This window comes from Monodon monoceros, unplaced genomic scaffold (assembly GCF_005190385.1).
Source record: "Monodon monoceros isolate NGI ecotype Baffin Bay Population unplaced genomic scaffold, NGI_Narwhal_1 Super_Scaffold_1, whole genome shotgun sequence".
Taxonomy (NCBI): domain Eukaryota; kingdom Metazoa; phylum Chordata; class Mammalia; order Artiodactyla; family Monodontidae; genus Monodon; species Monodon monoceros.
The window spans coordinates 4,929,170-4,945,537 of NW_021703765.1; positions in this window are offsets into that span (position 1 = coordinate 4,929,170).

Here is a 16,368-nt window from a genome sequence, read left to right on the forward strand (position 1 = left end):
TAAAATGCTATAAAGAAGGATGTGGTATATTTTGGTTTTCATTTTATTTGACAGGAAACTAATCATAATACCATTTTTAGAATTGTATGTTTAGAGTTTAAATCAAGTAGTTCATGAACTTTTATTAATCGAGCGATTAAATAAAGTCATGTTGATTAGAATAATTATTAAAACCATAATAATATGAGTGAATGCTACTTACTACCTCTCTGTTGTTTTAAAATGGAGCTACTGTAGAATTTTCTAATTCAGTGATCAGAGGGAAGCCAAATATAAAGCAATTTTGAAAGTAAGGTGTCAGCTGCAGAATTCTCTTTCTGCTCTGGTGTGTCTGATCTTTGACTGCTCTCCAAGTTAATCTCTACCACTCTCTTCCTTAGTCTTGACCCTCCAGGTACTTTGGACTACCCTTCCTTCTCCAAGTGTACCAAGCTCTTCCCATCCTCAGAGCCTCTTGATTGCTGTTCCTTCTCATGAGAATTACCTTCCCTCTTCTTGGCAGAACTGGCTCCTACTTGGTTTTCAGATTGGCTTATATGTCCTGCCCCTAATCAGGGCCTCCTATGAATTTATCTAGAATTGTACATTCCCACTCAATTATTCTCTTTAGCATCACATACCATAGAATGTATCAAAATTATAATTTTCCAGTGTTATCATTTTCATTCTCTCTCCCATCCCTACAGACTATAGACACTGTGCCCAGAATCGTATTTACCCCTAAGAGCTGTGTTCTCGGAGCTGGGTTCTTGGAGCTGTGTTCTCGGGGTTCTTTGCATAGTAGGCACTCAGAGGTCTACAGACTAACTGAATAAAATCTAAATGCAAACAGATTTATGAGAGATAAGATCCATTTGCAGTTAACCACAAATATTATCTCATAAAAACAGAGCCTTTAAGATGTACCTACCCCAGTGGTAAGGGCATTATTTTGTAATCTGGTAGAGAAATATAGTTTATACTTTAAGCCATTCCTTCAGCTGTGATACTAAAATTCATTCAGTGTAGGTGAAACAATCATAAAGTCTGAGATAGAAGTCTGAATGATTAATATTCAGTTTTCCTGAATTTTGAATAAATATGAATATGGAGATTACCTAGACATAAGTAAGATGTGTAATTCAGAAATGAGTACCTAGTTTTTTTACCTCCTCATTTACAAAGAGCATATGAATATAAAACATTCTGCAGAGCAATGCCTTCCACTGATTAATTTTCTAACAGATGGAAGAAAAGAACAGTGCTTCTGTTAACATTTTGAAATACCATGAACATATATACTCAAGTAAAATTTTATTCAGATAATAGTAGGAAAGGGTTTTATTGTATTTTATTAAACAAATTACATTTTAATGAATTCCAACTGTAAAAGAAAACAATACAATGAGTAGAAATCACTCTTACCTACTCTTCACACGCTCAGGCCCTTGGTCCTCCCTTCTGGCTCACCACTGTCAAGAGTAAAGTGACCCAAATTCAAAATCCTTTAGTGTTTTTACATCCATATATGCATATACACACATACCATTTTTATATTGTCTTTTATGAATGGGATTAAATATATTGTGTCTTCTTTTAGCAATGCGACAGATATTTTTTCATATATATATATATATATATATATATCCATTAATGTATTTTAACTTATTCACTTTATAGCCACTTTGTATTTATAACATGATATATTACAATATATGTAGCCTTTGCTCAGTGACAAATATTCACTTTTTAAATTATTAGCTAACATAATGCTTTTCAAAAAATTTTTATTGGAGTATAGTTGATTTACAATGTTGTATTAGTTTCAGATGTACAGCAAAGTGATTCAGTTATACATATGCATATATTCACTCTTTTTTTTTAGATTCTTTTCCCATATAGGCCGTAACAGAGTATTGAGTAAAGTTCCCTGTGCTATACAGCAGGTTCTTATTGGTTATCTATTTTATATATAGTAGTGTGTATATGTCAATCCCAATCTCCCAATTTATCCCTCCCCTCCATAATGCTTTAAAGAACTATCTTAAAGAAATATGTAGAGTGCCCCTTTTTCCACATTTTTTCATAATTTGATATTATTAATCTTACACATTTTGATTTCTTTTTCATTTTATAGTTTAGTACTGAGGATGAACCTATTTTAATATTTTTACTAGCCATTTATATTTCTTCTGAGATAGCCTATGCATAAGCTTTACTTATTTGTACTTTTTCTTATGCATTATATATATATATATGTATATATAATGAATATATATACATATATATACACTGACAACGTTGCTGAGAGCATTTAATGGGTAAAAGATAGTCACTAATCATTGGGAAATGCAAATCAAAACCACAAGGAGATGCCACCTCATACCTATTAGGATAACTACTATTTAAAAAAAAATGAAAGTCACAAGTGTTGGTGGGCAGGTGGAGAAATTGGAACACTTGTGCACTGTTGGTGGCAATGTAAAATGGTGCAGCTGATATGGAAAATAGTATGACAGTTCCTAAAAAAAAAACAGAATTACTATATGATCCAGGAATTCAGTTTCTGAGTGTATACCCAAAAGAATCAATGCTAACCAATCTGAGAACTGTGCATGTGTTGATCATGCACCTCGCAGTCCCCTCCTTCGCACTGACTTTTTAAAACCCCTTCCCTGAAAGCCATCTGGGAGTTTGGGTCTTTTGAACATGAGCTGCCCATTCTCCTTGCTTGGTGCCCTGCAATAAGCGCTGTACTTTCTTTCACCATAACCTGGAGTCAGTAGATTGGCTTTACTGCACACAGGCGAGTGGACCTAAGTTTGGTTCTGTAACAAATAAAGTGGTTCATTGGTGGTTCTGCTGGGACGGATGTAGCTTTCACTACTCGAAAAATTCAACTGGCTAAAAGCGACTAATGTGCTCTGAGAGATTTGGCTAATTCCTTCTTTGCTATTGTAAATATGGAAGGAAGATAGGCACAATTTGTTTTTCATAGGCAAGACTACAGAAAAGATTCATTATCTTTCTTGAGAATATTTAAATTCTCCAGTGTACCGCAATCACCCGGTGAGATAAGATTTAGTTATGACTCATCATCAAAACAATTTAATTTATTACATTGGTAATATCATGGCAAAAGCCAAAGGGTTTGTGAGAACTGCTATAGCACATATTACTAGGTGAGGTTGGTTTATTTGGTCAGATAATATATAGGGCCAGACTAATCTGTTAAATTCTTAGATACAACTTGAGTTAAAAGCCAAGAGACATTCCACAGACAGCACAGGACAAATGACTGTCTTTGCTAAATCCTACCAATAAGAAAGATGTGCAGTGCCTTATGAGATTATCTGGGTTTTGAAGGACATATATGCCTCACCTGGGTTTTTTGTTAGCTATTATAGATCAAGTGACCAGAAATAAATATGAATTTAAATGAGAGCCAGGATAAAAATTCTTGCTGAAGGCTGTAGCTCAAGTGGTACTATTAAGAATATATAGTTTCCATAATAACAAATAATGTGAAGCATCTTTTCCTATGCTCATTTGCCATTCACATATCTTCTTTGATGAAAGGTTTGTTCATATCTTTGGCTCATTTATTAATTTGGCTTTTTCTTTCATATTATTGAGTTTTGAGACTTCTTTATGCACTCTGGATTCAAGTCTTTTATCACATATGAGGTTTTCAAAGATTTTTCTCCCAGTAGAAGGTTTTTATTTCTAAACTCTTACCAGTGTTTTTGTTTGTTTTTTAAGAGCAAAGTTTTGCATTTTGGGGCAGCCCAATTTATCAATTTGCTTTTTTATGGTTCTTGATTTTGGTCTTATATTGCATATAAAAATTTATCACCAAACCCAAGGTCACACAGATTTTCTTCTATATTACCAGAAGTTTTATGTTTTACATTCAAGTTTATAATCCATTTAAATTTAGATTTTGTAGCAGCAGGTCTGAGGTATGTGTCTATGTTATTTTTGTTTTTGCAAATGGACGTCCAATTTTTCCAGTATCATTTGTTGAAGAGACTGTCCTTTTTGTAATAAATTTCCTTTGCACATTTGTCGATGTTAGTTGAAAATGCTTTAGTAGGTCTATTTCTGGGATTTACCTTCTTTTCCATTTATCTACACATTCCATTGTCTACATATTTCCTATTCTCAGTACCATTCTGTCTTTTTCAGAATAAGTCTTGAAACTGTGCACTGTGGACCTGCCAGATTTGCTCTTTTTCAGAATTATTTTGGTTATTCTTGTTCATTTGCCTTCTGAATATATTTTAAAAGCAGCTCACTAATGTCTGCCAAAAAAAAAAACTTTTTGAGATTTTTATGGGATAGTGATAAGTCAATAGATTAAGTTGGGTAGGGCAAATCTCCTCACAAATATTGAGTCTTCCTTTCCATGGACATGGCCTAGCTCTCCAGTTATTTAGGGATTTGTTTATTTTTTCCATCACTAGAAGAAAAGCAGTTTGTTGACAATATGATCCACTCACCTGAGTCCAGGTGATATGCTTTGCCTTTCCTATCTGAATTTTAGGAAGGGCGGGCTAAGAGTTTTTATTTATTTGGGCTGGTGAGTGAGATAGTGGTGATGATAGAGTTATTTTATTCCCTCTGTTAGTCATAAAATACCTGTTACTGAGAATTCAGCAGGTCTCCTGAGGGCAGAGCTTCTTACTAAATCATTCTTGCAACATTTTTCTCATCTGTCGATGCCTCTTCTTTTCCCACTTTCTCCATCCCGTTCTTGTTTTCTTAGCTATATAACATCCTGCCCAAAATGACTTAAAAATGGTGCATCTGAAAGTTTATGGGGAAAAAATTCTCAAATGTATTGGAGAAGCAGCAGACGGGTCCATATGACTTCTCAGAATGACTACTGATTCTTACAGCATAAATATACTCTATTCCTTCCTATTTTCACAAGCATACAGCCAGATTCTGATAAACAAATCCTTCCATGCTTGTCTGCAAACTACCTATAGTAATTTAAACTTGGAAAAGTCCACTTCCTTTCTAACCCCGACTAAGTCTTCTTAGGTAGTGCAATCAAGGAGAGTGGACAACGCATATTTCAGCACTGATCATCCTAGGGTGTTTCCAGTGATAGGATGGAATTAGTTTGTTCTCAGAAGGGCTTCTGCATTCCACAAGCATAATATAAAGTTGATTTAGGTGATAAAGTGCTGCAGGGCTTTCAGTGATTAATGGAACAATTATATGCTCATTTCAATCACTTATGGTTACCCAGCAAATCTAAGGCAATTAGATTGATTTTGTTTACTCTCTAAAAATATAGGTATAGATATGTACATACATATACACACATACATATGTAACATCATTTATAAATTGTACTGTGTGCATGCATGTGTACTGTTAAAACTGTTACATAATAACTCTGTTTAAAATCATATGCTGGTATCATCTTTGTCTCCTGTTTTCTTCTTAATTCTTTTTCTTAGCGGTCCCCTGATCCTAATCCTAGAGAAATCCCAAACACAGTACCAAAAATCTAGAAAACAGTTCTCCCAGAAAGCACACATTCTTCAAGGTTTTGCATGGACTATTGATTGGGTCCATTTGAGTATCAATTCAAATGCATTCAATAAATATACAGTGAACACGTTACATAAGGTGACCTACATTGGATGCATTAAGGCATCTTTTAAAATGTGTAAGCCAAAGTCTCAGATCTGAGAGTTCAAACATAAATGAGTAAAAATGAAGTAAGATATGATAGAGTCCTAAAATGTATAGTCAGTTTATTCATGTGAGCTTAGACAAGAACATTGTGACACCTTTAGGTGGAGTGGGGGGGTAGTTAAGAAAGGGGTCATGAAGGAAGGGTTTCACAGATGAATTTTAGGTATGATTTAACGTTAGTTCTTATTATTAATTTATTACTATGATGATGATGAACGAGACCAGCAAAGGTACAGAATTTGTTGTGAGAGGGAGAATAGCCTTAGCAGGACTGTCTTAGGATGTGGAAGCAAGGACAGCATCTCTGGCCAATTGGACTGTAGGTAACACATGCATAAATCACGTAGGGGGAAGTGAAAGAAAAAGCTAGGACCTAGAAAACACAATATTTTGTGGTTTTAATTGAGCATTATGGGCTCTTAAAGATTTACAAATGGAGGAGCTGAGTTATCAAAGCTGTGCATCGGGAAGTTTATATTAGCAGGTGTGCGTGTAAGTGGATTGCAGAGGGAACCCTGAAAATAGAGGGACCCATGAAGTCACTCTGATTTTCTGGGATGATGATCTCCACACTGAGATGACAAAAGACCCTTTACAAACTGTCTCCAGGGGACCTCTCCAGCCTCATCCCTTTCTCCTCGCCCTCCCTTCCCGATAATGAATGCAGACAGACTTACAGTCACCAGGTTGTATGTGCTCACTCAGGTATCTATGCCTTTGCATGAATCCACACACTGGCACCTAGCACACCGTACTTACCTATCCAATCTCTAGGTCTCCTCGAAGGCTTTGCTAACTCCTGCAAGCAAAGAGCTCCTTCTACTAGCCCAGACACATCTGCATGTAGTCATGAAGGGAGAAAGTAGTATTTTTTTGTTGTTGTTTTGTTGCGGTACGCAGGCCTCTCACTGCTGCGGCCTCTCCCGTTGCAGAGCACAGGCTCCGGACGCGCAGGCTCAGCGGTCGTGGCTCACGGGCCCAGCCGCTCCGCGGCATGTGGGATCTTCCCGGACCGGGGCACGAAGCCGTGTCCCCTGCATCGGCAGGCGGACTCTCAACCACTGCGCCACCAGGGAAGCCCAAGGAAGTAGTATTTTAATCTCAATAGTTTGGGCACTGAGCAGAGAGCCTACCTATTACCACTGATTACAAATTCAGTTTTTTAATTTCAATGAATAAAGGGCCCTAAATGAGTGGAGTCAATATTTCTTGTTTTTTGAGATGAGAGATGAGGGACATGCTGACCGTGAGATTTCAGTGGAACATGAGATACATCCACTAAGCACGTAGAAATGTAACACTAGATTTCCAAAGTCAGCTTGTGTTTGTAGATAAAAATTAGGGCAATGTCCTCATAGAGAAGAGATTTAAAGCTGTGGGAGGGTAGAATATCCAAGTGAAAGAATGTAAAGGTTGAAGACATGAACTATGCATTAATGATTTTTTTATCCTAGATTTTCAATAATCAAGTTCATATCTATAATTGATTCAACATTTGTGGTTAAGCTTCTTTTCATACTAAATTATACATTCCTCAAGGTTTTGTATTTAAGCGGATAATATGGAACTAAAACATAAGAGCTCTTGTCCTGAGGAGAATCTTGTTCTGCTATCACTGAAAGGCTGTTTAATCAGCCCCAAAATGCTCACATTTGTGGTCAGTTATGAGATAGAAATCAGCAAATTTGGCACAGTTAATCCATCTTTTACTTTTTTTCCATTCCTCAGCATTAGAAAAATTACTTCTGGTTGTTACAACCCTCAGAATTGGTATCTTGATCCAATTTATCCTAGCAACATAATCCTCAGAGTTATTAGTCATTGCTATTTCTGCAACAATGTGTCTATTGGGAAATGTTATAAACAGGATTTAAAAGATTATGCTCAAAAGTATTATCCCTATGCTCTAGAGAAGCAGAATCACTGCCAGTTTAAATTAGGAAAGATTATGAGAAATAAAAAATGAAAATAAAGACAGTATAAAAGGTTTGTTGCAGGCATCTTGATCATTTAATTACAATTTTGTATGAAACATAAGTGCCATTTTGTAAGACATTTAAAGACAACCTTCGGGATTAACTTGAGTTTTCACAAAGAAGTGAATAAAAGTTTGCAGTAGCCTCCGCAATATTAGAATCACATGTACATTTTCTGACAAGGTTCAGAAGTCATATTTGAAGGCTGGAAGCAATTAAATACAAAATGCCGAAGAATTATTAAATCTTGAATACCTCCATTAAAGAGATTTCAGTGTAATTACAAAATCTTGACTAAAGTGCTTTCATTGTGTGGGCATATATTTTGAAGCTATATGTTAAACCGACTTTATTGTACTAAAATCTGTTACTGTTAGTCTCACAGGTGTAGCAAGTTAAGATAACTTTCCTGGACTTCACACTGTAACAGATTTGACCCCTGCAGCGCCTGTTATCAGGGCAATGAGTTCAGGAGGCAGTTGGTCGGAGGAAAGAAGTAGCTTTACCATTTGGCGCTAAACAAAGCCATGTGGTTTATAACTTCATCACAATCAGTTTAGAAAGTAACAATGTAAGATAGTTACCCTCTTGATTGAAAAATAAGGTAGAATATAGTTACACACGCACAAAAATCCTATACTCTTTCATTCATCCTTTCAACAAATATTTCTTGAACGCTAGAGTTCCAAGCTAGTACTAATATCAACAGCTAAAAAGGGACATAAATAACATTGAGAGGAAGGTGAGCAGAAGAGTAGTAAAATTCAGTGTAAAAGATGGAAAGCTTTTTTTCTTTTTTAATAGGGTGTTTGAGGGAGGTTATGAACAAAGAAAACATAAATTGGCTGAAAAGAAAAGGCATTCAAGGCATTCATTTGGGAATAATTGTATATGCAAAATCGTGAAGGAAGAAATTACCCAGTTTTATATAAAATCAGTGTTTGTTTTGAGTGGAGATTTTGTATTTAGAAAAACACTTTTTATTTTATTCAAATGGGTTATACTCTAAAATTCCTTAGTGATTATTCACGTTGGAATTTCTCTTCTTGACAAAGAAAGGAAAAGCTTACTTAAGGGTATATAACTTTACACTTTTTCTCATAAGTTTTCTATTTAAAAAATGCTCATGTTGGGGCTTCCCTGGTGGTGCAGTGGTTGAGAGTCCGCCTGCCGATGCAGGGGACACGGGTTCGTGCCCCGGTCCGGGAAGATCCCACATGCCGCGGAGCAGCTGGGCCCGTGAGCCATGGCCGCTGAGCCTGCGCGTCCGGAGCCTGTGCTCCGCAACGGGAGAGGCCACAATAGTGAGAGGCCCGTGTACCGCAAAAAAAATAATAATAATAAAAAAAAATGCTCATGTTAACATTGTGACTGTTTCAGGAAAACCTAAATTAGATGCTAATGATCCTGCATAAATATTATGTGAGAGCCTACAACATAGATCATCACTTGGGGGCTTTCCTAATAGAAATGAAAAGTGAGAGTATTGTGAGAGAAAGAAATTGAGGATGAAGAAAAATTACTAGTCAAAAGAAAGCAGATGACTACTTTGTATTTCTGCATCAGAGCTGATTAATTCTTGATTTCTCATTAATTAAAAGTCGGTGTCCCGACCTATTCAATTCCTATGCCGTCATTGTGGACAAATGACTACCTACATAATATTGGTATACCTATTATTAGCATTTATTTTAAACAGTTTAGTTATTTGCAATATGATTTATTATGTAAGTGAAATAATTAAATCTAAAATCAAATTAATCTTGGCTTAGTATCTTACCTAAAGCTACAAAATGCTGTAGATTAGTGATACTCAATTATAATGAAAATTTCAAAGAAAGAAAAATTATTTAACCTGCTTCAAAATCTCAATAGAGTCCACTATGGTAAAACAAGATCTATTTTAGTGATAGGTACATACACAAACATACACACATATGACATAAAGATGTCAAGGTAGAATATGGATGTATCGTTATATATATCCTATTTAATAGATGCTTAGTCTGAAAAACTTTTCTATAACAGGAGTATACAGACTTTGGTGCTAACCTAGCAAAGCTAGAATTAAAAAAAAATAAATTTGTATTTATATTTGTAAAGCTAGGCATTGCATAGGCTCTCGCTTTATGATTTTGTAAAGAAGGTCACATTTTTCTATTTGCTTTTCTAGGCTATCTTTTGTCTTGTTCCTACAGTTTTATTTAAGCATGAGGCTTCTTTGTTTAAGTTATGACCACTTTAGAAATAAAAATACCCTGCAATGGGCCTGCCCAAGCCCTCTGTCATTTTTCTCTTTTCTCTCCTTAGTAGGGAGAACTGTCTTCTGTTTCTCAAAATTCAAACAAAAACAGAACTTTTCCCATAAGAAATGTCCTAGACAATCCTGTTCCCCAAATGAAAAACAAACAAACAAATCTGGGCCATTATTTCTTGCATTCTAAAACTAAGTGTGAGAAAGGTAGTGTGAGTGTAAGGTTTACAGTTTGGAAAATTGAAGCATTAGAAAGAAATGATAGACTGCTTCCACTGCTTGACTAATCAGAGCCACTCAATCAGAGCCCAGCTTACACAGGCCACTTGTTATCAATTGTAGATGTCTATTTCTGAATCTTCTATGTTTTGTATTATCTTGGGAACAAACTAGAAGAGATGACAGCTACCAAGTCACTTGCAGGGGTGGGGGACTCCCAAAGAAGGACTTCCTCCTCTGTGAGTGGGTCTTCAAAACAGTTGTGGTGGTGAAGGTGACGGACTGAGGGGGAAGAAGGGGAAGAAGGAGGAGGAGGAGGAGGGCAGGGGGAGGAGGAGGGGAGGGGAGGGGGAGGGGGAGGGGGGGGGGGAGGAGGAGGGGGAGGAGGAGGGGGAGGGGGAGGGGAGGCGATGGGCAGGGGAGGGAGAGGAGGAGGGGAGGAGGTGCATTCATTTAGTTACTCAATGCCAGGGTTTACCTACATTCACTTCATTAGTCCTCACTACAGTCTCACGTAGTAGTAACTCATTTTATAGATGACAATAAAAATTTTTAAATAATGTGACCAATGTTGTATTACTAAGTGGTGAAGCTAGGGTTCACCAGAGCTCATGCTGATACCAAATTCATACTCCCAAACACAGTCTTTCCCGGTCTCTCAGTAGACCTCCCAGAAGATCAAGTAGCCTCAGGTAGCCACTGAGACAGAGAACAATTGGTCCTGTCTAATAGCATAATGGTTCAACTGCTCCCCTCTGACCTAACTGTGCATTAACATAGGGTCAATTGGAAGTATTTTACTCAACTTGGTTTAATACAGTAGCAAGCTGTATTTGAAATGGGAAGTGGTTATTGTAAAAATCTCAGATAAACTAGGTATATTCTGGGATTTCAAAATCATTCTGATGAGACATAAAACCAGACTAAATAATTCTGAAAAATTCCCTCTGCCTGTTTACTACATAATATTCAAATCTACTAAGTGTAAAGAATTCAAAATAGGTTGCTGGTAGCCTTGTGTTTTCTCTCTGCCTCTAGATAATTTATTTAATAGTTTAACAAACATCCTGGTTGATATTCGTGTTTTCAAACATAGTGAGCCAGGCATCATTGGCACCCCTTGGTGGTTGGATTTCATATAGGTTATATTATATGAGCTTTTTAAAATGTCTGTTAAGTGTATCTTTGGTTGTATTGCCCCCATCTGATTTAGACATTGAATTTATACTGTCTTCCTAAAATTAATTGGACAACTTTCTCTGATTTTACATCAAATTATAAAAGAAATAGATATTATCTGTTTCTTGAAAGTTTGATAAGACAACTTGTAAAACAATCTGGACTTGGATTATTTTGAGGAGAGATCTCTTATTACCACTTTTTTATTGTTAGTCTCCTCAAACTTTTATTTATAAAAATCATATTTTATTATATAGACTAGAATTTGTTAGTATTTATCGGTGCCCAAATTATTTTACGATAAATTGCCATTATGTTTGGCTTCACTTCCCCTAATCCATTGTGTGTTTTGCTTATTTGTTATTTGTCTTTTACAAATCTAGTCTTGGCCTAGGTTATTCTGTTTTGTTACCTATTTCACAAAAACCACTTTTATTTTTGTCAGTTGTCTCTATTGTACCAATATTTGTTGTATTTTTCCCTAAATAATTAGTTATTGCCCTTATATTTATTATTTAACCTGGACTCTTGGAACAGTGTCTGGCCCTTGGTAAGCACTTAATGCCCATTAGTTGCTGTTGTTATTGGCTAATCTCCTTTCCTCCAAGCTGACTTTCAAAGTAATCAGTGTTAACAGTTTGGGGTATATTGACACACACACACCCACAGTCGTGTGCAGCACAAGCACAAGTGCACATGCCACACAAATTGTATTTTATTTTCTATAAAAAATTTGGGATTAAATTGATACTTTGCAGCATCTTGTTTACTTTTATGTTTGCTGAAACGTATAATTAATAATCTCTTGGAAACATATTTCTGTCAAACTGCTTTATTTTAATATCTATTAGTTGTCTGAAATGAATATTCTATCATATTAGTTGTCTGAAATGAACATGCTATCATTCATCCAAATTTTACCTGTTCTTAATCATTCTGTTTATTTTTGAGATGTGATGTGTTTTCTGTTTAGTTTGTTTTATTTTTATTTTTTATTTTTTGCCACTACACTCAATGTTGCATAAATATCCTTGTATATGGTCTATAATTTCTGTTGAAATAAACTCCTGTATATAATAATATTTTTGGATCAAAAGATGTGTGCATTTTGAATGTTAATATACAAGGTGAGATTCCTTTATGAAGTGTGGCATTTTACTTTCCTAACAGCAAGTATCAGTCTAGTTTTCCTCCTAGCACAGGGTGGAGCCTAAAACATGCTGGAATTAAACTATCTGGGTCAAATCTCAGCTCCACCATTTACTAGAGGGTGCTTTGGTTAAGTTTTCTAAGCTCTGTGTCTAAATTATTTCATCTGTAATGTGGGGATGATAATAGTAACCCATCCTCAGAATGTTACAAGGATTAATGTAATAGTAATATTGGTAAAGTGTTTAAGTTGTGCCTGGCATCATAGGAGAGATCTGTGTTTGTTAAAGAAATTTTAAAACTATAAATGTATAAATTTTGCCATCTAATTGCTTTTTTTTGACATTAATAATTCTCACTTTATTAATGAACTTAACTGCCAATATAAGTAGTCTTCTCTATACCAGAAACATTTAGTTGAGAGAAATGTGAAACAGAAAGGTCATCAAACATAAAGGATTTGTATTCTGGTTTATGCTCTTAACTGCTGTATTACATTATGTCTCATCTGGACTGAGGGATTAAGTTTTTTTAATATCTTTATTGGAGTATAATTGCTTTACAATGTTGTGTCAGTTTCTGTTGTACAACAAAGCGAATCAGCTATACGTATACATATATCCCCATATCGCCTCCCTCTTGCATCTCCCTCCCACCCTCTCTATCCCACCCCCTAGGTGGTCGCAAAGCACCGAGTTGATCTCCCTGTGATATGCGGCTGCTTCCCACTAGCTATCTATTTTACATTTGCTAGTGTGTATATGTCCATGCCACTCTCTCACTTCGTCCCAGCTTCTCCTTCCTACCCGTGTCCTCAAGTCTGTTCTGTACGTCTGTGTCTTTATTCCTGCCCTGCCACTAGGTTCATCAGTACCATTTTATTAGATTCCATATATGTGCGTTAGCGTACGGTATTTGTTTTTCTCTTTCTGACTTACTTCACTCTGTGTGACAGACTCTATGTCCATTCACTTCATTACAAATAACTCAATTTCATTCCTTTTTATGGCTGAGTAATATTCCATTGTATATATGTGCCGCATCTTCTTTACCCATTCATCTGTCGATGGACACTTAGGTGGCTTCCGTGTCCTGACAATTGTAAATAGAGCTGCAATGAACACTGTGGTACATGACTCTTTTTGAATTATGGCTTTCTCAGGCTATATCCTCAGTAGTGGGATTGCCGGGTCATATGGTAGTTCTTAACTGCTTTTTAAATATATATTTTTAAATATGTATTTCCTTAATATCTAGGATATGGAGCCATTTCCTATATTGATAGAACACCTGTATTTTCTTTTCCTATTCTATTCTTACCTTAGTTCTTAGTAAGTGGCTGTTCTGACTCATATTAACATCAGGTCATGGTTCCATTCCTAATCTTTTGAGAATTTTATGCTACCTTTACACTCTGGTTTTATCAATTGTGGTTTATGCTTTTTAAGCAGCGTTAATTCTTTGTTCCATATTATGTCTGCATAGTTCAGTATCATGAATGCCTATCTGTGATAATACAATAAAGACACAGTAATCTGACGGTGACAATTGGACTCTGTATTCAAGTAATCTAAGAATGGACTTCGTTCTTTTGGATTCATTACAAAGGCAGGATCTTTACATTCTGTGTTCACTGAGGTTTTCCCAGTTCATAAAAGAATGCCTGGCACATAGTCGTCTTAAATGAATGTTTGCTGAATGCATCTTTGGATTGTTCCCTTTTTCCAAAGTAACTTTCAACGTAATATAAAACATTGACAAAGCAAAACAAGTTCTAAACCAAAGCATGCTTCTAGGCTGATTGACTCAGACTATTTTTTCTGATTATTCATATCATGTGTGCAAACCTACCAGTCTTTGAGTTCTGAGTGCTGGCACTAGACCCACTCCAGCCTTGGCATAAAAATCCTTCCAACCCCCATGGGCACCGTAGCCTCAGCTGCTGCTTTTGTTTGTTTCTCCTTTTCTGTTTATTTTAATTACCTTGGCTTCTTCTGTATTTTGTTAGTAGAAGAATAGAAAAAAGACAATGCAAAGGACATTATGCAATGCAATGAGGTCAAAGATTACTTGGATTCATGAAGATCATTGAACAAAGAACATCAGTCTAAAAAGCTGGACTTGTGTTCTGACTCAAATAGTTTAAAATTCTTTAAAAAATTTAAACTGCTTATTCTCTTTGTGAAATGTTTATCTTTCAAAGTTGGAAAGCAATAGATATTGCCAGATCAAAGTAATGGAGAAAAATGTGTAGAGAACAATATGCTTTGCTTTTTATAGGAAGCCAATGTCTTTAATTTTATCAAAGTAACATATATGCATTAGAAAAAGTATAGAATTTATTATCAAAATACCCAAATGAGAGACTGGCCTAGCCCTCTGCTTATTAGCTGGTTAACTTTGGATAAAATTATATAATATAAAATCTTAGAAAGTCAGTTTTATCACTTATAAAGTGGTGGTAACAATATTTTCTTCAAAAGATCATTGTATGGATTAAATAATAAAATGTGAACTTGCTTTTTAAAAACTCACACTCTATATAATGTTAAGTATTGTAGCTTATAAAAAACACATTTGTTTTCATAAAAAATCTTCAATAAAAGATATGTCTTGGGCTTCCCTGGTGGTGCAGTGGTTGAGAGTCCGTCTGCCCATGCAGGGGACATGGGTTCGTGCCCCGGTCCGGGAAGATCCCACATGCCGCGGAGCGGCTGGGCCCGTGAGCCATGGCCGCTGAGCCTGCGCGTCCGGAGCCTGTGCTCCGCAACGGGAGAGGCCACAACACTGAGAGGCCCGCGTACCGCAAAAAAAAAAAAGAGATATGTCTTGAGCTAATTATTCCCCTTATACCAATATAGAAATGGAAGTTAATAATGTTTTAATCTTGGTCCAAAATTATTTTGTATAGATATAGAGAATTCTAAGAACTGGGCTATAAAGCAAAAAGGGCCAAACGCTCAAAAGTTAATCACACAGTGAAATGCACGACAAAAAGCTGGTGGCAACTATCTAACATTATATATATATATATACACACACACACACATATATACACCTCAGTTTTCTAATCTGTAAAATAGGAATAATGATAATATCTACTTCATATGGTTATTGAGGGGATTAAAAAGTAATACATTTAAAGTACCTAAATTAAGACCAGGTATACAGTAAATACTAAAGACTTGTTGGCTATTTTTCTCTTAGTTTTTATTTGCTTGTGCAGAGCAGTGGTTAGTTAGCACAAAGTAAATATTCAGTGGTGGTGAATTATGAATGATGGAGTGTATGAATATGAGCATTAGGGGTTTTTTCCGAAGGGTCTCCTAATTACCTTCATGAATATTTTATTATCGTATGCATTTCTCCTCTAAGCTGCTTGTTGGAAATTAACTGGATTTACAGCTAGGCATTTTGCTTTAAATAAACTGTGAAATTATTCAATTATCACGAATATAGGCATATTCAAATACTCTAAAGTTAATTTTTTGGAATGATAGACTATATTTGTCTAACAGAGTTCAGTTACTTAAGATGCCCTAGGAAGTCAAAGTACTTGTATTATGATGATAAACAATTTTCTACTTTATATCATTAAGCATTCATTAATAAACTACATGTCTGGCCTGAAGGTTTTCTCTCCGGGGACTCATTTATTTATGGCTTCAATTGACAATAGTGTCTGTAGACTCTTGAGTGCTTTAGCATTTGTGTCTCCGCTGGCTGGCTCCAGATTGTGTTTCTTCCTTCAGAACAATTCTAGGGGAATAAATAGAGCCATTCTCCTGATCATGGACAGCTTCACGGGAGGTAGAAAATAAGATTTCTTTTATCTGGCTTTTGAAAATTCTGTCCTTAAAAATGTAAATAATTGAAAATTCTTGCATTATCTTTTGG